The sequence below is a fragment of the Lacerta agilis genome, chromosome 4, assembly GCF_009819535.1.
Source record: "Lacerta agilis isolate rLacAgi1 chromosome 4, rLacAgi1.pri, whole genome shotgun sequence".
Lineage (NCBI taxonomy): Eukaryota > Metazoa > Chordata > Lepidosauria > Squamata > Lacertidae > Lacerta > Lacerta agilis.
Genome location: NC_046315.1, coordinates 61519057 through 61544093, shown reverse-complemented (window position 1 = coordinate 61544093; position 25037 = coordinate 61519057). Strand labels below are relative to the sequence as shown.

At 41.9% G+C, this 25037-nt stretch overlaps 1 long non-coding RNA gene across 1 annotated transcript; it reads left to right on the top strand.

The window, feature by feature from the left end:
• The first annotated feature begins 13135 nt into the window (after positions 1 to 13135).
• Positions 13136 to 15104, top strand: LOC117045077. The gene is made up of 3 exons (XR_004426392.1): positions 13136 to 13552; positions 14058 to 14127; positions 15006 to 15104. It is a non-coding gene; the product is annotated as an uncharacterized LOC117045077 (long non-coding RNA).
• Positions 15105 to 25037: the final 9933 nt, after the last annotated feature.

Here is a 25037-nt window from a genome sequence, read left to right as displayed (position 1 = left end):
ATAACTCAAGTCAGTGAGTCAGCTATTATGGATCTTAGCCATCACATCTAACTTCCCTTTTTGTTGCTTTCTCTCCCCCCCCTGCCTTTTCTGAATGGAAATGCATATGCAAGTTTGTTAAACAACAACAACCACAAAAGGCCAAGAAGATTTTTTTAAAAATACATACGCAAGGGTAAAATACAGCAATCACTGTCAATGTAGGGTCATGTTGCAGTTGCCTTCTTTTCTGAATCAAGAGATGTTTTAAAATGTAATCAGCCCCCAGTATATTTTTTAATACAACATGATTTTGTAGCATTTCTTTTTTTTTTCTTTTTAAAGAAAACAGGGAAATAATGATATGTATAAACCACAGAGACAATTCTTGCTCTCTGATTCAGCTTTCTGAATGTGTTTGTCTCATTTAGGAGACCTGGGTTACTGATGCTAGATTTTGTAGCACTCTCTTAAATATGCTAGGGGGTCTAGCGGCAGGATAGAGAAGGGATATATTTAGAACTTCACCACCAAAATCCATGAAATAAGCCTCCGATGCCTAAATTTCATCAAGCAAATGTGAATGTTAGGGCTCTCTTTTAAAACAAGAGCCTTCACTCCAGGCCATTCACTAGTAATACTGTACACACAATGAGGTTCAATGAGCAGCTTTACGTAACATGTAATGTGGGCTACGACCCTCTGTCAGTAATTTCCATTTCAGTAATCTCCACTGTAGACCATGAGTCACGGAAATTAGTCAGGCTACTTTCAAAGAAGTGGCTTTTGAACCCTCAGTACAGTGGTACCTCTGGTTACGTGCTTAATTTGTTCCGGAGGTCCGTTCTTAACCTGAAACCGTTCATAACCTGAAGCACCACTTTAGCTAATGGGGCCTCCTGCTGCTGCCGCACCGCTGCTACCCGATTTCTGTTCTCATCCTGAAGCAAAGTTCTTAACCCGATGTACTATTTCTGGGTTAGCGGAGTCTGTAACCTGAAGCGTCTGTAACCCGAGGTACCACTGTATTGCATCAAGTTTATGTTAAGAGCAGATGTCCTGATAATAATGGAAAACAATGGATGCTACCCCTGCCCTTAATAAATAAATAAATGTTTGATATAGAAAACTAGAGGCAGGTGGAAACCAATTTAACAGATAAATTATTAACATTGTTGCAATGATCTATGCCAGAGGAGTTTCTAAGATATTTGTGTCTCTTTCCTTATCTTAGCTAAAGCAATGCTACTGCCCCTTACAAGCTTTAATGAAAGTGTCAGACACCACATCTTACGATGCTGCTTTAGCTTCCATGGCACAGGAAAATATCCTGTGGATAGTAACCTGCATGCCACCCCCACCCACCCCAGTCATCAACATTATTGCACTGGCATTGGACAGGCAGCACTGGGCAGCCAACCTTCCAGTCTTACCCTATGATCTTCTTATAGATCTATTTCTCAGCCCTGCACCTGCCCTGGGGAAAAAACAACACCTTTTGGTCATTGGAGCTGTGCAAAAGCCGTGCTAGAACCCTTATGCGGCAGTACCAGTGACTGCTGCAGATCCAACACTGAGAATGATTTTTGACCTCAAGATCAGGACAAGGAGTGTATTTGCCTTCTTCTGTTGGCACTGGGTCATTTAGGCCAGTTCCTATGGGCTAGTGTAGAGAATGGATTGGGCTGTTAATGCCACAGCCAAGAAAGTGAACCAATGGTCTGGCTTTCACAAATAATCTTTCAATAATAAAGAATATTTTTGTTAGAGGGAAAAGTTAGAATGAGCTTCTGTGTTCAGATGTTATATACATTCCGATTTCCCCCATGGAATCTGTCAAGGACTTAAAAGAGTGCACAAATTATCTCCCATACGTCTAGCTAACAAAAGTGGTCTCTCCTCAATCACAGATGTTTCCGATTGCCTGCAGTTTGGACAAACTTGGAGGATAAGCACACAAAGCATTTGCTGAAACAAACTAGTGATTTGGTGAAGTCTCCTTTGTTCATTTTCATTTTCAGATATCCACCCAAGCCATTCTTGCTGCTCCGCTTTGATGGAGGAGCTTCTTTTGTTGCTGTTCAGCTGTTGGGTATCTGTATGTATGCGCAAGTTAAGATGTTTTGTTTCAATGTAAAGTATTTCGTCATTCTTGCCAGCTTGAGAGGTGCTCAAGCAGGAGACATTTGCGTCCTTGCCAAACCTTTTTCCTTCCTAAAATGGAAATCACACACAGGCACACAAAGTACCATAATGCCCAGGTTTGGCAAGCTGCTGTGAGCACAAACACTCTGATTAATATACAGTAGAAACTGGAAGTTGCAATGTACCTCCCTTCTTGCTATGTACCTGCAATGTACCTTCCTTCTATGATTCATGAGTTGCATACAGCAGTGGGTTTCAACCAGTGTGCCGTAGCACCCTGGGTTGCCTTTAATGATGGTCAGAGGTGTCATGGGCAACACTGGCCTCTGTTCCTCTTTCTTTCCTTCCCTCCCTTCTCTGATTCCCTCTTGTGTCTCTGCCTCCCAAAGGCTTGCACAGCTGCTTGTTGCAGCAGGCCCGTCTACTAGCTCCCCAGGTGAATGGTGCCTCTGGGGCTGGCCAGGAGGTGCATCCCAGACCCCTGTGAGGAGGTGTGAGGAGACACCTCTTTGGGGCAGAGGGGGCAGCTCAGAGAGCAGGGGTGGCAGCAGTGGCTGCCCAGAGGACTCTCAAGGAGAGGGGAAAGGAGAGGAGGCTGAGGAAACACTCCACAAGGGCAGGTGTTTGAAAAAGCATGAGAGGCTGCCAGCTCTGCAGGCAAGGGGTGACATAACTCCTGAGCCCCACAGGGTTACCGCAGAAAGAATGTAGTTGCTCAAGGGAGCCGTGGACTCAAAAAGGTTGAAAATCTCTGGCATGCAGTTTAATCCTGAGCTGCAGGTGTGTGTGTGTGTGTGTGTGTGTGTGTGTGTGTGTGTGTGTGTGTGTGTGTGTAGTTTGTATATACATTGTGGCTTTGTCATAAGTATGTGCTAAAACTTCTTTGTCTTGGATTAGCCCACAAGTGAGCGCATTGACCCTCATGAAGTAGTGAACTTCGACGGTTTCACATTGCAGTCCCCTTTTGAAGGTTGTTTGTTCCAGGATAGACACTAAAAGTCACTTACTGAAGTCCTAGGAGGTTGAAATGTTCCCCTGCTGGCTTTTGAACTTATCATTTCTGATGTCAGATTTGTATCCTTTGATTCTTTTGCATAGCGACCGGAGTGTCTGTCTTATTTAGACTGCAGAATGGCATGGCTGATAGATGATGTCATATATTATACTGAAGATGAGCAGTTGAATGAACCCCTGGTGTTATGGATGGCGTTATTAGGTCCTGTAATACTGTTGTCTGAGTAGGCATGGAGACAAGCTGACATCTGGATCTTCCATGGGTTGGTCCCTTTGTCGGTTTCTGAATCTTTCCTTTGTGACCTGTTCCTGCTGGTAGATCCACTTTGGAACATGGAAACTACTTTAAAGAGGCAAGCGAATTCTTCGTTCACAAATTCACCCCAACAGAAACTGAAGCCCTATGGCACAATTTAATTTACAGTAAGATAAATATATTTCTTTTGCTGAAAAATTTAAATTATTTCCACCGCATAGAAAGTGATTTTGTTCTTCCTACCCCAGGTTATAGTCTAGCAAAATCTTTTATCTGAAAATCTGTACACTTGCTTCAATTATTTTTCTATACTTGCTTTTAAGATGGATTCTAAATTTGCCTTACAGATATGCAGCGGAATAAATCCATTGCAAAGATATGGACATTTAAATCTCACTGGAATTAATGAGGCTTTAAAGTAGCAACTCTGTGTTGGATTGTGGCCACTGATCTTCTATGGCACGTCATTACATTTTCAAAATATCACCCACTTACCCTAAGTGCTAATAACTTAAAAGGCAGTTACAGTAAGCTTTTAAAGTTTACTGTATTATAATTCCTTTAACCAAAAACCTCATTTAAAAACATTACAACACTCATTTAATAACTGATTGGTCAGAGCAGATTTTACTCCAGGGGTGGCAGAATTACCGGTAGCTTAATTTACTTGGCCTAGCAAGTTCATTCATACTGGTATTCCTGGAGATATTATTCCCTATAGTGGCTTTGTGCAAATTCATTCTCAATTTACAAGTGATCTGAGTCTAGAGGGAAACGAAGGAAGAAAAACTGGAGCAATTGGAACAATTTCCCTGCAAATGATTCCTATCCAAAACTTACACCCAGCATTTCATTGGAAACAATGCAAATTAGATGAACACTAGAGTTCAAAAACCTGAAGAAGTTCTATCCAGCAAAGAAAAACATCTTTCCCCCCCTAAATACCAACCACCTTATTAAATGAGGCCAGGCTTGTAAAAGCTTAAGGACTACTAAATGGTTTGATGTTACACGGAAAGGTGCCAGTGTCTCTTAGCATCCTATGAGGCTTCATATGACAGTGCTTGGTGCAGCAGCAGTAGGGTTTTTAAAGTGCTATTTTCTGTTCTTCTGCATGTTTATTCTCCTGCCAATAGATGACCCCTGCTGCAGTCAATGACTTGTTTCCATCATGAAAGCAGAGACAAAACTAGTTTTGTTTCGGCTGGGAAATTCAGAGAAGTCAGAATTCACTTAGAAAACCCATCTTCAAACAACAAAAACTAAGCACCATGTTAAACCATATTTGGGGAGAGGATCATAGCTCAGTGGTAGATCATCTGCTTTGCATGCTGAAGGTCCCAGGTTCAGTCCTCAGCATCTCCAGATAGGACTGGGAGAGAACGCGGCCTGAAATCCTGGAGACCAACTGACAGACAATGTAGACATTGCTGAGCTAGATGGACCAATGGTCTGACTCAGTTTAAGGCAGGTTCCTATGTTCCTGCATTAAAATTAAATACTGTGGGAGGGGGATCCTGGAGGTAGCATACTCACTGCTCTAAAAGAAACTATTTTTTCCTGGTATATGTGGAAGGTTGAAGGCCATACTGATTATGTATGTTACATGGGAGTGGCTGCCAAGAATATAAGGTGAGGATCACTTTAGAGTATGGCTGCCTAGTGTTATTAATGGGTTGATTAATTGCTGGAATATATGACCATACTGTATCATCCTCTACATAAGCTTGATACAACTTACAGTAGGGATAGCCTCAAAGCCACAAATAACTTCTCCCCATATATTTATTTAAAACTTTTGTATTTCAGTCTTCCAATGCATCTGCATTGTCCTGAGTGGCTTGCAGCAGCTAAAATACAACAATCCCATAATAAAACAACATGGTATAGTCATGTGTTGGGATTTAAGAGGAGCAGTGATTTCTATGCTTTATCTGCCACCAGTGCTGTTTCCATTCTGCTGCAGTTTAGATATAGATAGATAGATATTTATTATTACGGCCATTGGCCCATCGCGCACGATTTTTCAAACAACATAGATATACTTAGCCTCTCTGCTGCAGTTTGGCTTCTGCTAAAACCTACGTTGTTCATTTAACCATCTGCTATGACCAAAACTAATATAATTAATTATGTAATTGATTTGAATGCTTTTCAATGGAATGGAAACAGCTAAAACAATGTAGTAAATAATTTAATTATGACCAACAAGCATTGAAATTTCCATAACTGTTTACATTTCTGACAGAATTTTCCAGCATTCCTAGCCATGCATCAGTAGAATATGAACACAAACACCACAAAATCATTTCATCAGCAGACTGCCCTTTGACTTCAGACATACACATCTTACAGAAACCATTTTAAAATTACAAAATGCTTTTCTAAACAGAAATGCCTTGTGCTATTTTCAAAGCTATTTGAGGCTGTAGCACATAGAATTCCAGAGGAATCGAGCCACTTCTGAGACTGCCTTTATGCATAGCACCAACCCAGTCTTCTCAAGCATTGGGGAATTTGACTGCCTGCCAGATTCATTCTCTCCTCTTTTAAATAGGGGTAACAGCCCAGTCCTGAGCTTCAAAGTTCCCTCACAGGGCCTTCTCTTCCCACCCAAGATGTTTTACCAACAGAGCCAGGCACTTATCCCCCATTATGTTCCAGCTTGGAAGGAGCAAGAGTCTCCAAGATACTCTCCAGATTCCGAAGCTGTGGCTTGGAATTTGAAGCACCAGAAGGTGCATCTTGCAGGACCTCAAATCAACTTCTCCAACCTGTCCTTTGTTGTAAAAAGCTGTGGCTTAATGGTGCTCAGCCTCTGGCAATACTAACTAATGAGAGCGCAGTTGAGAAAACTGCAGTGGTATTGCTGATCCCTCAAGCAGAAACTAAAGGTTAACCTTGCGAATTCCATTATTGACTGAAATATGTAACCTCTATATTCATACAACTATTGTTAATTCCGAGCAGTGAAGAAAACAAATCTCGGCTGCAGGAGTAATGAACCAGCAAGTAGGAAACATCAGCAAAACTTTGATGGGGTTTCCAAAAAGAAAAGGTATCATTTAGAGGCCACAGAGCATGAAAGCAGAAAACAACTGCCAGGTAAATTGAGAGGAGGAAAGTGATCGTGTTATTTTCTAAGGGGAGGTGTTGTTTTTCCAGGACTTAGCGCAGAAACATTTCCACCTTTAGCATTGCCCATCATCTTCCATTCTGTCAGTCTAGCTAGTCAACATAGCATGCTAATTTCTCATTATTTTTAAATAGCCATATTGGCTGCCATATTCATCTCATCTCTGGTAACTGTACTAAAGCATTCGGGTTTGAAATGATGTCTACAATCCAGGCAAAGTTATTGGAATAGTTGGAATAGAATTAAAGTAGTTAGTCCTGACACCACCAGTTTCTTTTTTCCTTTTATTCATGCGAAGGAACTTGCATAAAATGAAATTGTTCAGTAACGTGCCTGCCTTTTGCAATGGTTTTTGTCCAGCCTGTTGTTTAGGGTGAAAATGTGTTTTCATTTAGAAACAGATCCTTTTTAATTTGATGTCTCTATTTGCAGGACAGGTTCCAGGGAACCTTGGGCAAGATGCCCTCTGGTGTCCCCTGCCTCATTTTCCTCACTATCAGAGGGAGTGGCAGTTCCGCATCCGCTTCCTTCCCCACTTCATTCTGGCAGAATGTAGGTGGCAGCTACTGCTGCTCCCTTCCATTACTGCTAGCTGCTCACCTGGTGATCCAGCAGCAATGACTGGTAGGAATATCGCCAGCTGCTGTTGCCCAGAAACAGAGAACAGACACACAGTGGTGGTGGAAACTAGAAGATGCAAGATCCACTTGCCTGCCTACTCCTCCTTTCCACACAATTGCTGCTGCAAGTAACAGTTGCTACTGGCCCATCACTGGCTCATCCAATCAGTCTTCAGTTCTTGCTTGGCCAACTAGATTGGTGGGTGGGTGATGGGTATCTCTGCAGGAAGGAAAAGGGACAACTGGTCCTGTTTCTCTTATGTTGGGAGAAGAGGAAAGAAATCATAGTAACCAAGCAATTGGTGGCATGGCACAGCACTAACAACAGTGTGTTCCCCAAGAGGACTCGATCCAATCGCTCTAAGCAGTGAAAAGCAGTAGCCAGTGCAGCCAACCAGAGGGGGGAGAGCACCACTTCACCTCTTCTTCTGTGTGAAGGAGGTGACCACCACCACTGTTCCAGGTGGCAGTGCTGAGGATGGAGAACCATAACCAACCAGAAGGACCTAGTTCCACTGCTCAAGAGAAAAAGCATCTGCACCACGGTGGGTCATGGGTTGACAGTGGGCCCTCCTTAAATGCTAAGGCCTCAGTATCTGCTGAGCGATGCAGACCCCTTGGTGCTAGTCCTGTGCCTCTCTTGCAATGAAGTAGCAGGAAACAAATATGAAAATAATATTAAATTTTAATGTCTAGATTTCAGAAGGGTTGACTGATAGCATTGTTTGTAGCAGACTGGCCTTCCATTTGCTCAGTCAAGTACAGTAGTAATCACAGGAAGCTCTCTGTTTTCAGTATGACTAGAAATGGAAGGCAACTACAGTGGTACCTCGGTTTAGGAACTTAATCCATTCTGGAAGTCCATTCTTAAACCGAAACCGTTCTTAAACTGAGGCGTGCTTTCCCTAATGAGGCCTCCTGCCACCAGTGCCCTTCCACCATTCAGATTCTGTTCTTAGACCGAGGTAAAGTTCACAAACTGGGACACTATTTCCGGTTTTGCGGAGTTTGTAAGCCGAATTGTTCGTAAACAGGGCTGTTCGTAAATCGAGGTCCCACTGTAAACTAATTGTTGAACACATGAAGCCCTTTTGAAGCCTCTGCTCAAGAAACCCAATTAGAGAGAAGTATATGTAACTCTGATCTGGGCCAATGTTATGGCAGCCCCATGCAGGTGTCCTCACAAAGTCCGTACACAAGTGGATGTTTATTTATGAGAATGGATTCTCTATGGAAGGCTATACATGTCTTGAGTATAAGCATGGTAGCCATAAAGATAGCCATGGATCCCCACCCCCAGAGGTTCTAGTTCTCACAAATGTGATCTTTGCCCCACTGTAGGTGTAACAAAAGTCTGTACATATTCCCAAAGAGTGCAAGTGTACTGTCTCAATTAGTAAACTGGGATGGGTAAAACAGAGGGGGCTTAAACATATTTTCCCTAACAGTTAACGCAGGGTGGAAGAATGTTTACAGATTGGCCAACTATAGTATGATGTCTGAAGCCACACATGGCAGACAATCCTCAGTTGAAGTTCTTTTTAAGAAACAGAGTAAGAACCAAGCCACAAACATAAAATTCTTCCTCTACAGAGCTACTCATTAGTTTGATTTAATTTTGATTTTTGAGAGGAGGGTGTATCAGCAACCTGAACTTCATTTTTGCAGAAACATTACAGTTGGAAGCTGGAAAGTAGCAGCTCTTGAATGGGAAGAATTAGACCCTCAAGAATTACAGCAATGTAGTGTGAACTTGACAAAGAAGAACTGAATGTAACATATGTTCCGCTAATAAATCTAGTGTATATTTTCCTTTTGCCCTTCAGAAGGGAATGAAGGCTAGCTATTTTTAAACTTTGGCTTCAACCATAACAGAATATTCTAGTCAAACTTATGTAGGAAAGTATTTTCATTGTAGTCATGTACAAGAGTCTGTTCATTTCCTCCTACGTCCCTGATCACTGCCTTCTAATATCTAAAAAGAATGGCACAAAGACTGAAGTCTACTGGGGAACCATGACAATAGCTATGGAACTCCTACTCCTTTGTCTTAAGTGTGCAGTGACAGACTGCACTTGGCCAGTGATGAGAGCCAGGCATGTTCTTGCTTTCCTCTAAGGCTTCTAGAATTCTTCTGTAAGGTGGAATTCTGCCATCAGTGCAAGCGTTTCTCTTTACCAGATGGAACTATCTCCATTTTCCTGTCCCCGTGCACTGTTAGGGGGTTCTCCAGACCCTCCCGGGCAGATTTGAGGAGTGCATGGGGACACATGGGACAGAGAGAGGCAGAAGGTCCTGTTGTTTCAGTGGGGCTCTTTGCACCAGTTTCCACTACCACAACAGCTTAGTTGAATCCGGCCTTGAGGACTCAAAACAGTGCAAGACTGAGCCCTGGTCACCTACCCAGGAAGTAACAGTGTTTGTGTAATGGAAGCATAGATGCAGCCCTCCGGTCCACCATGCAAATAACAGACATGGGTGTAAATCAGAAGCGTTTGTTAATTGTATCAATCCAACCCTATCCCTACCATCCCCAGCCTTCCCATGTGGCCCTAATTGGGGATGGGGTGGGAGGCCTATAACTGCATTTTGACAAACCGCCATGCAATCTCCCATCAGATCTTTCCATTCAACATGGGGAGGCGGGGTGGAAGGTGCAGGGTTTGCCTGAACAGCCCTCGCACAGATACAGTTGAACAAATATCTGAATAGGGCTCTGGAATCTCTGCAAAGGGGTGTTGTTCTTGGAAGGCACTCGTTTTCAAGGTATCAAAGTGGACCTGAGCCCTGAAAACAATTAAGCCCTGCCTTTCTTTTGGACAGGTTTAGCTATTGGGGGTTTCCTTGGGCATTTTTTTTAAAAAAAACAAGCTAGAGACATGATTCATCAGCAATTGTCTTTTGTGTGCTTTTAGGTGGTTTGTGAGACTGTGACAAAAATAATACATTAACGATCCAAGGTTTCACTGAAGCTTCCATCACAGGCACTTCCGTGGTGCAAGTTGTTGCATTCATGACCTCCTATGTGGGAGAACTTTTGATTTTGCCTCCAATGTGTGATCAATTGTGATTAGAATAATTTATGAATTGATGATGAATCACATAAGTCAGTAATGAGCTACAGGTAGCGTGCAAAGTCCTGGTAATGTTCACCCACTTCCAACATGGCTTTCCCTTTGCCTTCTCCCTATGAATGCCTTCACTGGTCACAGTACACCATGGTGGGGCACCTCTGGTCACCTAGTCAACAGTTGTGTCATTGCTGCTTACCAACATGTAAAGGGCAAAGTGACAGTGATGTTGGCAAAGAGCAAACGCACTGGCAGGACCATCAAATTGGCTCCCACAGCGCATTTGTACCATGCTGACCTTGCTGCTGCCTCATCTCTTCCCCTATGCCAGGGGTCCCCAAACTAAGGCCCACAAGCCAGATACGGCCCGCACAAGCCAATTATCCAGCCCCCGACTACGCCTGCTCTTACTGGCATGGCGCGGCTGCCCATCTCCGGGTCGGCGTGGCACCAGAAATAGCTTGTGCGCATTCACAAGCATCATTTCCGGCACACTTCTGGCGCTGCACAGCACCGGAAATAGCTTTTGCGCATGCACAAAGCATCATTTTTGGTGCACTTCCGGGTCTGCAGAGGCCCGTGTGCATGCGCACAATCTATTTATGGTGCCGCGCCAGAAGTGCACCGGAAATGACGCGTGCGTACAAGCTATTTATGGTGCCGTGCCGACCTGGAAAAAGCGAGTGTGCACGTGTATGAGCACGCACTCCCCCGCCCTCCGGCCCGCCGCACAGTCAGCGCTGGAGGAACCGGCCCGAGGCCAGGTAAGTTTGGGGACCCCTGCTCTATGCCTCCCAGTAAACAGTACTGATGTGACCGACAAATGATCAGGGGAGCAGTGGCACCTCACCACACCATCTTCCACTGTAGTACACAGTGTGTGGACTGATTTTAATTGAGAACCTTTTCAAAAACCACCATAGAAGAAGAACCATGGTCCTCGTTACAATTTTTTTTAAAAAAAAACTTAAACCGTGGAACATGGCATCACCAGCCAGTCACAATTCATAGTCCAAACATTGATTGCCTGACACATGTTGCCTGTAGTTAATTATGATATCAGTCTAGAACTTGACACTGAATTGACCTGAATAGGTTGTCTTTATTTACTGCAATCCTCAACAGCTTACTCTGATTAGTCATACAATTCTGATACATAGGTGTGGTTTTGGTGTGTGTGTGTTTTAAGGTGATAGGCTTCTAAAACAAGAGGTGAAATCCAGCAGATGAGCTGGTCAGAAACAAGGAGCTCTTACTTGAAAAGCAAACTCATTTATTAAATGGCCAGATTTGGTGAATCCAGTTTATTTTAAACCAAAGTACACTTTTAGAACCTTGACAGTTGACCTTCCATGGGTAAGAATGTTGAACTGTTTGGGGAATCATGGGCTCCTTTTAGTGGCTGATTGTATCCCTTCCCCTCATGCTCTGTGAAACCAAAACCTGACAGCATATTCAGATGTGGGCTGCCCTAGCATAGAGCACCTGGTCCATGTTTGTGGACATGGTGACAATGACCAAATAGTGTATAGTTAAGTTTGCTTTGCAACGCCCAGACTGAACCTAGCAACTATCATGTGCTCTCTTTGCTGAATTCATACCCATGAGTAGCTCTGGATGCTATTATGTTGGGCAGATCCAGGAATGCAATTTTAACATGTACTTGAAGTACATGTGCAATGTATGTGCATCAAATATATACATTGCCAAGCTTTCTATGAGCATGAAGGGGAGGAAGGGAATCTCAGGTGACTAAGCAATGTAATGAAATGAGTTATTGTTATCGTTGTTATTTTATTTTGCTTTGAAAGTTTTGTGGGTTTCTCAGCCACTGAGGAGGAAATAGTATTCTAAGAAAGAAATGTGTTTGTAAGCCTGGTGTTGATTTTATCTCTTGAAAGAAAAACTCTCTTCTCTCTTTCTCTCTTTCTCTCTCTTTCTCTCTTTGTTTTCCTTGCAAAATTCCCAGAGTTCAGCCACTATGGTTTAATGGCTCCCCTAACACTCTTTTGCAATTGTAAGCACTCAGGGGTTTCACTGAAAAGGGTGGCTGGATGCAGCTTCAGGACTAATTGTATCCTACAAAGTTATGTAATTATGCACCAACAGCTGAAGGGACACAATTTTAAGTCAACCTATTGTGACAGACACTGTGTAATGTCATACAATCAAATGCAATGTTTAGTAAACATAAACCTCTTTGTCATTTTGTATTTATTTATACAGGTTTAAAAAAAATAAAGCACACATTTAAAAAATGTGGTTTTGGGTATATTTATATTGGTTTATATCAATTTTACAAAGAATTGTAGAACTGTAAGAAATTGTTGCAGTCCCACTGCACAACCCATTTAAGCACACGTCAATGGGAATAAATAGGTTTAGGCCCAAGAATGACATACTTACAGTTTTATCTGCTGTGCCGTTCCCCCAGCTTCATTCCTCTATTGGCACATGTACCAAGTTCTGGCTCTAGCATGGATTTTTGCTGGCATCTCCATTCAGACTTTGGGGAGGGGGCAGGTTTCATCTTCCCATCCCTCTGCCCCCAGTTGATTTTCAGGGTGTTTAGTCATTTAGAACATTTATTCAATACCTTTCTTTAAAAGCCAATCATTTTGGATTATTAATGCTGGGAGGGGGCTTTCAGAGTGAAGGGGCTTCATGGTAGCCAATCAGCACTATGTACCGCCAGAGAGGAAGCTTTATTATCGTAGTATGAGCCAACCAATCAACATTTTACAGTCAGCTTCTCTGTATACATGCTTGATCTAACACAAACCGAGCTTGATTGAATTTCTAGAGGTTCATAAGGGACTAGAGGTTCATAGCAGACTCAGCTATAAGATGTGTAACATCTGAGCCAAGTTCCAGAATTTCAGCTCAACCAAAGGCTTCACCAAAAGTGGTGATGACACCAGATTGGCTCTGCCCACACCATATCAGCCTAGCTGTCTCCTCACTCCTCCACCAAGGAGGCTAGCATTGAAATTCCATCCTACTGGCCCAGACACTACTGAACTTAATTGTTTTGCCCTCATAGCAATTCGTAATAATAATATTCAAGATATCCCCTGCCTTACAGGTACCTAAGATGCTGCTGTTTCTTGCTCCTGCCAAGTACCTGCTTTATATTACACTGTGGATGCAATTGTAGGTTTTGAAAGAAGCAAAAGACCATCAAGTTCAAAGCTTTTGCCATTGTGCAAAGAAAACCATCTATCAAATTCAGCCCTGTCCCAAGCAACCTTTTCAATGGAAGCAGAAGCATAATAGAAGCCAGACACAGCTGCTTCAGATACAAATGTGATCCAAAGCCACATGCTGCAAGGTAAGATTGTGCTTTTTGTGTGTGTGTTTACCATCAACAAGACCTAGAAATAAATTCCAAACATTATGTTCAGATCATAAGTGTAAGCAAAACCCATGCCACTCAAATCTGTTTTCTAGAGGCACTGAACGTCTAGAGAAATGGTCAAGAATTCTGAAGAGTATATATGTGGAAATTTCCTGGCCCAGAGAAACCTCTCTTCAGCAGTACTTCTTTCTGAAATTGCTTCTCCTTGACAATTCTCTTGTGATTTTTTTTTTGGGGGGGCGTGTCTGGGAAGAGTCATCCTGACCTGTAAGCAATGATACCCCTCAAATCTAAGGAAAGTTTATCTGAAAGTCCAAGCTCAAAGCTGAAAATATATGCCTTTCCTCCACTCACATTTCACTTGGTGTGCAGCACTAAAGCCACATGTTTTTACTGGGTGGATTGATCTGTTAATATTTGGGGACTGGGGAATTCTCTCTCAGAATTTAATGTTTCTAATCATGAAACTTTCTTCCAGCCAACCCATTCAATGTTTCCTTGATATGTCCAACTGGAATGGTTTTAAGGGAGTCTATTAGAAGACAAAGGTAAGAACTGGCCTCCTAAATCAGATCATAATTAAACAATTGGATAAGAACAATTAGGCAGTGTTTTTTTTAGAGGGGGGAGGGAAGACATGAATTATGATACCTATTTTTAATATGGAACTATTGTTCTGGCACACCAAGATAGAAAGCAAATAAACAGGAGAGCTGGGTGATTTATTTGGTTCTTAAAAGTTAATTCAGCACACTTCTTTCTTGTGGGCTTATGAAAGTCCTCTCTGCGGGCACAAAATGGTTTGAGGGAGAATTTTAGGATTTGTGCGGATGGACCTAGGAAACAGCTGCTGTAGCAGCATGGTCTCTACCAGCCCTTGCTGATTTGTAGGACAAAATCTGCATGAGGTTAATGCATTTCTAGGCTGTTAAACCTCCTACCTATGCCTTCTATGCTATCAAAAATTAAGTGATAACCATGTTTTGGTCTATCACAATGCTCTCAGAAAAGATGGGTATGTGAGTGTTCTTACTGCAAACATGCATAGCAGAAAAACCTATCAGACAGTGCCACATCCCAAGATGTTAGACTATACTTCTCACCCTCCCTGACCTTTGGCATGCTGGCTAGGGAGGATGGGAGTTGGAGTCCAGCAACCTCTGGAGGACCACAGGCTCTCCATTCCTGTCTTGGAGATGTGGGGAGCAGTTCCAAGCTCACTTACAGGAGGAAGGTGGCAATGTCTCCCCTTGCCCAGTTTTCTGTTGAAGCATCCCTATGGCATTAGAATTTGCCTTTCTCAGAGGCAACAGGGACTTCTTTTCAGAAAGTGCAACATGCATAAGTTGTATCTTGAGAATTACCAGTCAATGTCAACAGTGACCAAGTCACTGACACAAACCATAACAACCTGTCAATCTGACAGGCATTTGTCTTTTAAAAGGAGGACAGCATTGAAAGAGCAACATAATGGGAGAGGTGTTTCCAGCTACCCCACCCTTTGTTCTTGGGAGCCTTATAAGAAGCTGCTGCAGGAAAGAGATGGTAAGCAACATCATGGGTGGGTGCTTCTAGGGCTAAGGTAAAACTGGAACACCCCCTTGTTATTTTTGCTATTGGGTGCTGTATGCTGTTTAAATAATATTGGTATATTTATAGTATTGAAATGTGGCTTTTGCATGTTGTTATATTTTTATTTTTCTGTGTTATTATGAATTTTTTACTATGTTATTATTTTGTTGTGTTATTATGAAATTGTTTTTGTGGTGTTTCTTTGTTGTAAGCTGCTTTGAGCATGATTCGTTTTGTGGAACAGCGGCATACAAATAAAATGAATGAATGAACTGAAAGACGACATGAATATCTGTGAAATGGAGACCCTTGATATTGCCAGTCATTCATCAACAAGTAATATTTATGACATTACCATAGGGATTTAATGGCTATAAATACAAACTGAGCAGCAAACCCAATACACATTTTTCCTGCCTTATAAAATTCCCCCAGTGTTGCCGCTTTCTGCTGCTTCAATATTAGTAGCAGAATCCAGCAACAAGGAGGGTTCTTCAGTCAGCCTATCTGTATTTTTTTGGGAGACTGTCAGAATGGGAAGAGATTGGAGGTCAGTGTCAGGAGTATATGAGATTGGAAGAGTGCTGCATTTTGCAAGCCTTTTGTGATGGTAGCATTCTCTCGGTTTCTGTCAATGCGGAGTTCTGCAGTGTATTTTAATAAGCAGTGCTTATCCTCTACTGCAGGCTTGTCATGTGCCAGCCATTTACTCTCACCCACTGGGTGCTTGATAAGCACCCATTTGTGATGGCTGCAAATCACCAAGCACATGGAAGCTCCCCTTCTGACAAACAGCAAGAATGAAAGCATCTATTTTCCTCCTTCAGGGATGCTTAACAGATAACATGTAAATAAAGTCATCTTTTATTTCTTTTTAATACAGTTCTGTACCTTTACACTCACATTCTTGAGAAAAGCCCAGAACAGGGTGCACAGGGACACAGAGGGAGAGGAGAGGGATGCAAAGTTTTGTTGCGCAAGCAGAAATCCTTGCACCAGCAGAAGCACTTAGCTGGATATCATCTGTTGAAACCAATGGACTTAACTTACTTAAGTTCATTGAATTCAGTTAATCTACTCTGAGTATGATTAAGGTTGCATATCACCCAATAATAATAAAACAGGAAAAAAATAAATACAAGAGTCACATACATATTTTTTTAAAAAAAAAAAAAACACCTGTCTATCAGGTAAGATGTCTGCCTGAGTAACAAAGATATAATAATAACCCAAGAGCATAGGTACAAACATTTTTTCGGTGCAACCTCTGTGAAGACTCTCACATGCATCCCAGCTAGTATTGCCTTGGCCACCTGCCATTAATAAATGGAGAAGAGCTTCCCTAAATGGATCTTATGGAGTGGATAGGCTGGTCTGGAAAGAGAAGCTCCTAAAAAGCTGTGGTCATTGTTCTTGGCACAAACTTTCATATTTTGGGGGGCTTTATAATAAAAGCCTAATGTTAATCAACAACAAAATATACACGCACACCCAAAAGAATTTCTCCATGTTTAGCCAGTTCATAATCTGATCTTTGCACCTTCATATTTCCTGTATCATTTTATAGTTGGGGTACAGCAACAATTATTACAACCATAATTCTGTTGTTATCTATATAACTAAGCAGGTTAATAAGTTCCACCCAGTTATGCAGATTGAATGTGCACCTTGTCAATTGGGCAGTCAGAATCAGTTTCCCACTGACAGGTGACTTCTAGTTTGAGACTCACTGTTTCCATTAGAAAATAACTAGGGCCAAAATCCAATGCACATCTAATCCCATTGAAACCAACGTGCTATGCACAGAACTCTGCGTAGATTGCCTGGATTGTGGCATAGTATAATATTTAGAAAAATACAGTTCAAATAAGAAGAATTGTTCACTGGATGGATGTGCATTAGCAATAGTTTCTCTCATGTCTTCCATGCAAGCAAATCTGTGAGTTTATAATAAATTCCATCAGAGCCGAACAAATAATTCATTCTGAATAATTCATCTGATGAGTTTATTCTTTTTTCCTTTGTAAAATATCTACAAGCAGATCTGTTTTCCCCAATTGTATTTATTGCTCCAAATTAGTCATCTTTTTCAGATTCCAGAAAACATATTACAATTTAATTGTAATTAATCTCTGCAAGATTTTCATATTCATTTGGCATAAACATCCATTACAGTGCAAAGGATTTGAGGCAAACTTTGGCTATCATATGAATTTGGGCTACCAAATTCAGCAGCTATTTAAATCAATGTGAGGTGGGGAAAGAAATCAACCAACTATTTGGAAATTTTAATTTACTGTTGTTGCGAACTGCCAGCCAAGCATATCCCAGTTGTAAACACATCCCAGGTATGACTCAAAGAACTGCTCTTGGATCTTGATCCATATTCACCTGTACTTCTTTGATCTTGACCCAGACTTACCCCTGCCAAGGTGAAATGCACAAATCTCCCCTGTGGTGAGATAAATCACCTGTCTAGCAATTCATCTTCTTGCAGGGCAAATGCATCAACTCCCAATTTACACAAGAGATGGAGAAGAGTTTTGTTTGATCCATATTTTTACATGAACCAACCTAATTCACATCTTTAGGACAAATATATGAATCAGAATTAATGGATCAAAAATCCTTTAGGTTTTGCACTTCTTCAGATTTGTAATGCAGTTCTCAGCTCAAAGAACATACTAAAATGCATTAAAAATGTGGGCAGTTGGGTCAAAATGTGTTTGGAAATGCATATATTGAGATAAAATTCATACTTAAATAATACACATAATTTTCATATGGACTTATTTTAAAAATTAGGTTAATATATGTAAGGACGTTCAGTGGTTGCTCATGAGAAATCAGCCGAACGCAGAACTTCTAAACTAAGTTCTTTATTGTGCAGAATATTTACAGTGGAGCAAAAGTTCAAACGTCCATCTCATCCCTCCGCAGAGTCCGGGAATGAACCCTTCCAGTTCTTTGTCCAGCAAAAAAGGCGCGGGATCCTGAACCCCCGCCTCCCCCTTCCACGTCTTTCCTGCCTGCAAACTCGGGGCGTGGGAAACTGTCCCTGTTCCCCGCTTTCCCCTTGGTGCTCAGGCTCCACGATCTCTCCACAGCCCCTGTGCCGACTTCCTGCCTCCAACTCCCCCTCCCCACTGGAGGAATGGTCGCTTCCTCCTGAGGAGGGGGATGACGAACTGGTGAACAATGGAGGCTGTTCCCTGTACTGCAAACGATCCCAGGACGCTGCCTGCCGTGGGGAGGGGGGTTTCCTGACAATATAGAAATGGCCTACAATTAAATTTGAAATTGGCACAGACCAGACCATCCATGCCTACATTGGTTCATAGAAACCCATGAAATTTGATTGATTGATTGATTGATTGATGAGGCTGTTTGTATTCCACCTTGCAACCTAGGATCTCTGGGAAATTCACAATAAAATCACTTTTTTAAAAAGGTATAATATACCACCGATTCTCCTCCCTAGAAAAAATACAATAAAAATAACATATCAGTATCAGTGGTACAAATATCCAAAGACCTGAACAAAAAGCCACATTTGCACCTGGCATTTGAATACCAGTAATATTGGTACTAACCAAAAAAAATAAAAATAAAAAATGGGGGTGGGGGATTAAGTGAAGATTTCATATTCATTTTCCTTTTAAAATAGTTCAGTAGGCCATAATAGGGTTCTTACTTATGTATGTATGTATGTATGTATGTATGTATGTATGTATATTTCAAATAATTTTTATGCTTCTTTTATATTGAAAACACATATTTCTCTCAAATAGGGCATTACAAAGTATCAAAATAGTACATTGCGGATGAAAGTCAGCTACAAAATACACACACAAAGCAGCATAATTAATAAGAAAACAAAATATTATCTTAAACATAAAAAGCATGATTGATAAAACTCAAATGCAAAAATACAGTAAAACTCCACATCGTTAGCAACTAATCAAATTAACTGAAATAGAAGCTGCACTGACACTTTCCCCTCCCCCATAACCATTTCCAAATACAGCCTTAGCAGTTCTCCACGTGCAAAGCGTTCCCACCAAACATACAGGTAACACAGGTAACCCTCAGCCAACATGGTGTTCCAAGTGGGGAATAGTTTTCCATTTTTGACATTTGTATACAGAAGCTTACCTGTACATAGGAGCTTACCTATGTTCCTAACAGAGCATGGTTCCCCTTTTAAATTTTTGTAAACAGGAACTTACATGACACTGCTCCTCCATTAACTCACGTCTCTCTTTGGCACAGGAATGTTAACAGCAGACAGTCTGCAGATGTGCAAGGAACACTCAACACAACTGGCACTGTAAGTTTCCTCTCAAATGCTTTTATTGTTTCATGTTATTCTATAACTTACCGCTTTACTGCAGTTTTTTCGGTTGTATTTGTTGCACATGGTTTGATTTGTATATGTGTCCTTCATAAAATAACAAAAATACACATTTTAGGAATAGGAATAGGAATAATTTTATTGGCCAAGTATCAATCATACTTGGAATTTTGCTTCGACTACATTGCAATGTAAAGAAACGTACCTCATACAAACACTATTCCCCTCACGATACAACAGCACAACAAAGGAACCCCATACCACCAACTGACCTCCCTTCCGCACACAACTACAAATTCAACAATTTGATGGCACAAGGAAAAAAACTATTCCTGTGCCTAGACGTTTTTGTGCATAGAGTCCTGTAAAGACGTCCGGATGGAAGTAAATCAAACAGGTAATGACCAGGATGCGAAGGGTCTGCGACAAATCTCTCTGCTCTCTTCCTGGTTCGAGCAGCATAAAGTATCTCTATTGGAGGCAAACTAACACCAATTACCCTCTCTGCAATTCTTACTGATCATATATATATGACGACAATCCTCTGGCAGCCTTGCAATTTTATTTATTTAGATATTTCTATACAGCCCTTCACCATATGGTCACAGGGAGGATGTGTCTAACATATTAAAACACACCAATACTCCCCCCCTAAATCCAGTTAAAACATTTAAGCACAGCATAAAATAAAATAATAGCTTAAGACAGCAACAGGCATAGCTGTCAACTTTTCCCTTTTTTAAGGGAAATTCCCTTATTCCAAATAGGATTCCTCTCAAGAAAAGGGAAACAATACAACAGGTGCAATGGCAAACAGGTGCAATAAAACAGGTGTATGGCAACAGGTGCAATATAAACTGAGCTCCACATACTATCCCTCCCCACTTCCTGGCAGAATAGTTATATCTTCCCACTATTCATAAAGGATTGTAACGCTGAAGTGAGGTGCACCTATGTAGAGCAATTGTCCCAAAGTTTCAAAGCCACCACTGAAAGGTGCTAATGTGGCTTTTACAGTCCTCTGTACAGTAGGTGACATGGCCTCCTAAGCAGACACCTTCTCCTGAACAGGATGGGTTTTTTAAAAGGAGACAAGGCCCTTCAGATACAAAAATTACAGAATCAGAGCCCATTTGGCTTCACATCATGGCTAATTCAGCCCTTCTCAGGACAATTCGCTGAGCATACAAACAAAATGTAGACAAAGTTCGGCATAACGATACTGAATTAACCAAAGGCCATTACGAAGCCTTTTGTGATTGACGCGCTCTCAGCAAGCAGTTTTAGTCACGTGTGTAGGCCATTGTAGTGTGCTTTGGTTTCCCCCCTGTAAAATAAGGCCTAGTTCACAGGGAATTGTAAATAGGAATTATAATTAATGTTTGAGAAGTGCTTCGAAATCTTAGATGAAAAGTGCTAAACCTGAATAAAATATGAAGCAATTCTATGAGCTTTTTAAAATGCACAGCGTATTTCCCCCCAAGAGGACAATAAAAACTAGTTTGATTTAGGTCCTTTTGGAAATAGCTATTTACACAGAATAGTTGATCATCCTGGGCTAAGAATTGTGATATGGAAGATTAAAAGAAAAAAAGAACCGTCAGATCCTATGGGTCTGTTTCAGCTGCAGTGGCACAAACAGAGGGTGTTTTTCCCACCCGCAATGCTGTGGCTGAAGCAGCAATCCAAGACATGGCAGGCAACCCAAGGGAAACCTATTTACTATTTAAAAAAAAATGCTACTGCCAGAGGCAACTCCAGCTAACATAAGGCAAGATGAAGCAGCATTCAGAGCTGGCAGACTATGAGTATCATTTAGGGCAGCACCATCAAACATAGACACCAACTCTGGGCTTGTCTACACTTCCAGTTGTCCCGTCTGTAGAAAGCATGGGTCTGAGTGGCTTTGTAAGCACACTTCCGAGTGGTTTTGCCTTTGCCCCACAGTTTCCCCCTGAAGAAACTTGCTCTTTAGCACTAAATCAGAGTAAATGTCAATCCAGAAAAAAAGGTTTTCCAGGGGGGAAAGGCAGGGCAAGCAGAAGTGTGGATTAGCCCTCTGACCCAGGAAGCACCATCTACTGTCATATTCTCATGCAAGCCACCCCCACTGAAAATAATACAAGCAAAGCTGAGGAAAAAGTGCTTGCATATTTTCCTTTCACTTCAGTTCGACCTGTGTTTGGGCACCTTCCCAGAGGATTATGGTCCTTTGGTGTCAAAAAGGTCACTAATTTAGGCCTAGTTGGCAAAATTGAGAGGTTTTACTTGTAGTAACCTGCTCTGGCTACACCGATTGAACTGCTCTGGCTACACCGATTGAACTCAACCTAGGGAGCCTTGAAGCTCCTTGGCTAGGGAGCACTCCTCAGTGGTGACTGGCGATATTTTGCTACAAAATTCCTACCCTGCAGTGCTAAGGCTTTAAATCGTCTTGCTGTGCCATCAATTCAAACACTACCGGGTAATTCCTTAAACTTGTCAGAGTGCTTTCTATGGAATGTTTTCTTGGGGGTAAATGTAGCCGTCCCAGGAAAATATCACTCTTGAAAGGTGGCCACACCCCATTGCCTAGAACAGTTCAATTGACCTTGAGCATGGAAGAGCCAGTGCTGCCAGTCTCACAGGTGCCACCTTGCTGCCATGTTTACATTTGTCTCAGGGCAGCACAAGCCTCAAGGGAGCAACAGCCGCAGTGTGCAAGGGGAAAGGCATGGTCTGAGGTCAAGCTTGAGTGCTGCCCTAGGGTAAAATTGATGACTGCCTGCAATCGAGCTATGATTCTACTGCTACTGCGGTAAGCCATGCTGACCTCATTAAAAACAATGCCTTGTATCCAGTAGTAATGTATGGAAATGAGAGCCGGACCATAAAGAAGGCTGATCGCCGAAGAATTGATGCTTTTGAATTATGGTGCTGGAGGAGACTCTTGAGAGTCCCATGGACTGCAAGAAGATCAAACCTATCCATCCTTAAAGAAATCAGCCCTGAATGCTCACTGGAAGGGCAGATCCTGAAGTTGAGGCTCCAATACTTTGGCCACCTCGTGAGAAGAAAAGACTCCCTGGAAAAGACCCTGATGTTGGGAAAGATGGAGGGCACAAGGAGAAGGGGACGACAGAGGATGAGATGGTTGGACAGTGTTCTCGAAGCGACTGGCATGAGTTTGGCCAAACTGCAGGAGGCAGTGAAAGATAGGCATGCCTGGCGTGCTCTGGTCCATTGGGTCACGAAGAGTCGGACACGACTGAACGACTGAACAACAACAAATCCAACATTAGTCATACACAAAGAAGACCCACTGAAATTTAAAAATGTGACTAGCATAGGTCCAGTTATGTCAGTGGGTCTACTATGAGTAGAACTGTTGGACACAATCCAATTGGTTTAATTCATCTCTACTATGTGTTGAGTTCAGCAGTGACCAGTGAAGTGGTTCACTAGCAAAATTGCCAGTCGCTGCTGTGAAGCAACAAAGGACAGAAGGGAACACCAACTCATTCCTTCATACAAGTATATGGGTGCTGACTGGATATCTCCCTTGGCTCAGGCTCAGGCTGTTAACATCCACAGGGGCAACTATCCAGTCAGCATGTAGGCAGCTGTATGCCATGCCTCTTGCCTCTAGGGCTACCTCCCAATATGTGAAGAAATTACCCTCCCTCTTGATCACCACAGAGAGCACTCTGGCAGGGCACCTCAGCAGTAACCACCAGCTGGAATGTGACTATTGTCTTTTCTCGGTGCAATTAAAATTCCTGACGTGCTTCTGTAGGTGTGCTGCGAGTTAATTATATTCAAACCTAAATGCAGCTGAGATGGAGTAGGGTTCTCTCACCACCTCCCCTGCCACACACACATCAATAAAAAAATAATGTTTAAGAGTTAATTCATAGGTAACATTGATTTCACTGAGGGCTCAGGTCTGTCTGATCCATTCACCCATGCAATAAAAGCATTTAGAAGTAACAGGGATGATGCTGTTGTTAGCAGCCAATATGTTCATTGCTGTGCAGTTTTAACAAAATCACCTTACCCTGAATAAGACTGATGAGTAATTTGGGATGGCTCTGCACCTAAAGAGGCATTACATGGTTTTATATTTGCTTAGTCATTTTGCCCTTCATTTCTCATTTAAGGACTTGCTTTAGTCTCTTGTAAAACCAGGAAGGAAAATGTATGAAAAGAAGCTGACATATTCTACAGTGTTTGTGTTTTTCTTAACCACTAGCAAAACAGCGCTCAAACCAGGTCATTCTGAATAGTCATTTAAAATATTACAACCTTGATCACCAACACAAGAGTTGGGTAACCTGTGCCTTTTCAAATGATGGACTGCAACAGCCTTTTCCAGCCTATTGCCCTCAGACACTGCTGAACTCCAGCTCCCATTAGCCCAAGATGGTAATGCAAAGGGTAAGTGATGATGGAGTCCAATAATATCTGAAAGCCACCAGGTTGGAAAAGGTTGAATTGCAGCCCCTCTCCCAAGTAGATCATGTGGTGGCAAGCAGCACATGCACACTCCTGCCAGGCAGCAGATCCACTACACCTACAGAGAATCCTAGGTTCTCAGCACCCTTAACCAACTACATTTCCCAGGATTCATTGGGGGAAGCCATGGCTCTTAAAGTGGTAAAAGGGTGCTTTATAAATGTATGGTGTAGATGTGACCCAAGAGTAAGAGGATGTACAACTCACACTTCCTCTCCTCATCACTTGTTCAGAACAGGCTGGCCCAATCATTAGGCAGAGTGAGATGGCCATCTCTAGCAGCAGTTTTAGGGTGTCATGAAAAGGCAGCAAATTTTTAGTTATTGAATTTGCCATTTTTTGTCTTTTACTCCCAGAGAAAGATTTTCTGTCCGAAGTGCCATCATAGCCATGCACACTTATATACCATGCACCTTGGCTTGAGGAAGGGCTCCACCTCAAACAGCAACATTTCTTAGGAGCAAGCAATGGTATTCTCAGCGGCACCCTCTTGTCACCTTCATTAAAATTAATAAGGCTCTAGGGGCTTATTTTAGAGATCACAATGGTCACACAGAGCACAGAACATTTAGCTGTAGCAAAAAGAAAAGTAAAAAGTAATAATTTCTCAGAAGACAACTGACTGGTGTTCAAGAGAAGGCTTTGCATATTCAGGTCTGAGATATTTATTCATGAATTCTAGATGAATTGTTGTGCTACCGGAAAGCACTTTCTATCATTTAACAGAGCCTCCGGAATCTTATCACTCATTCTTTCAAAGTCAGAAACCCTGATGTTTGTTTATTTTAGTGGGGGTTTTCTTTTTCTTTTTTCAAACTTATTTATGTAATAAGTTCGCCAGACATAATATGAAAAGAGCACTTAATGCAATGCAAAAGTTCAGGAATTACACTGGGAGACAGAATTCAGTACATAACAACATAACGGCACCTAAGCAATCACCGTGGCTAACTTGTTTATAATTAGACTTTGCATTTAAGAAAACAAAAATGTTTTTTTAATTTAGTAGTCTTTCCATGTGATGTTTAATACCTCATA